General features: G+C 50.1%; 1 protein-coding gene across 2 annotated transcripts in view; it reads right to left on the reverse strand.

The window, feature by feature from the left end:
* The window catches only part of CORO1C (coronin 1C), a 48,611-nt gene extending 48,209 nt beyond the window's left edge, over window positions 1-402 (reverse strand). The window contains exon 1 of one of the 2 annotated variants that reach the window (XM_018560812.1): window positions 107-402. The gene's annotated coding sequence lies outside the window, so the exon portion shown is untranslated. The remainder of the gene's footprint in view (window positions 1-106) is intronic. The other variant, XM_018560819.1, reaches the window with a different exon arrangement.
* Between the last annotated feature and the right edge of the window lie 758 nt (window positions 403-1,160).

Consider the following 1,160-nt stretch of genomic DNA (forward strand, 5'->3'; position numbering starts at 1 on the left):
CATTATTCCCAGCCCCCCTCCTCCTCCTCTGCTGCATCCTCGCACATGACTTCACTGGAAAAATATGACATGCAGGCAGCATTCCCAAGCCCGACTGTGCCCTTACCTGGCTCAATGGCTCTTGTCGGGTGTCCTCTTGCGAGGCTCCTACTGTACTGTGCGGTGTGGTTAAGGGACCTGGGCGGCCTGTGTGTCCGGGTTCTGGGGGCTCACTCTCGCCTCTCCCCGTGCTAGTGCAGCTCCTCCTCCTTTGCTCTCAATCGCACCGACTCTGCCTTGCAACCGGAAGCGCAGTTCGCACCCCGCCCCTTGTGATGAACAGGCGAGGCCGCCAATGGGAATCCGACAAGCTGGGCACAGTCGCTCCTTCGGCCGGACCTACATTGCCCGGCTACGTCCGCGTGGTGATGCGTCCACTAGGGAGGAAACGCAATATAGTGCCCAGATATTTGGCTCTCGCTTGTGTATCGGTGACTGGACAGGTCACGTGATGCTGGAAGACTACTGCATAGCTCTGGCAATGGCTATATAGATTGCTTGTTTTTTCAATGGCTCCCCATAGTTGGTGCTCTGTATCCGACAGGGGGCGATAGATGTAAGGAGAAGGAATCAGAGAAGAGTTCGCAGAGGCTCTGCAAGAAACACGTTTTCGGTGGCATGTACTGCCCGGTCCACAATAACAGTTTCGGGTGATTCATTAACAGGCAGTGAGCCTGTGTTCTCAGTTTACATTGTAACACATAAGATCCTCTCCTGCACATGAATGGGAGATGTGAAGCAAACACTAAGATTATAATAAATACAAAAATAGAGAAATGGGGCTTTGAAAGTGTCCTCAAATGCAAGGAAACCCAGTTCAAAATTACATACAAGTCGTTTATTGTATAAAAAAAATATATATTCTTTATTAAAATACCTTTTGCTGGATGAGAAGTGATACTACATGGAGCAGAACGCATCCAGTAACTGTTTGAAGGACACATCATGGACAGGCGTACCTTCTTCCCCATTCGTTGGCCCGCATGGTCCCCTATTTCCCTTACCTCCCGAGTTGTTTTGGGTTGGCTCTACCGGCAGTAGGGACGCATGTCACTAAGACAGAGATTCCATTAATGGCACCTCCATATTTTCCTGATGAAGCCTTGAGCGAAACATGTCGA

Source organism: Nanorana parkeri, unplaced genomic scaffold (genome assembly GCF_000935625.1).
Source record: "Nanorana parkeri isolate BGI_ZX_2015 unplaced genomic scaffold, ASM93562v1 scaffold18, whole genome shotgun sequence".
Taxonomy (NCBI): domain Eukaryota; kingdom Metazoa; phylum Chordata; class Amphibia; order Anura; family Dicroglossidae; genus Nanorana; species Nanorana parkeri.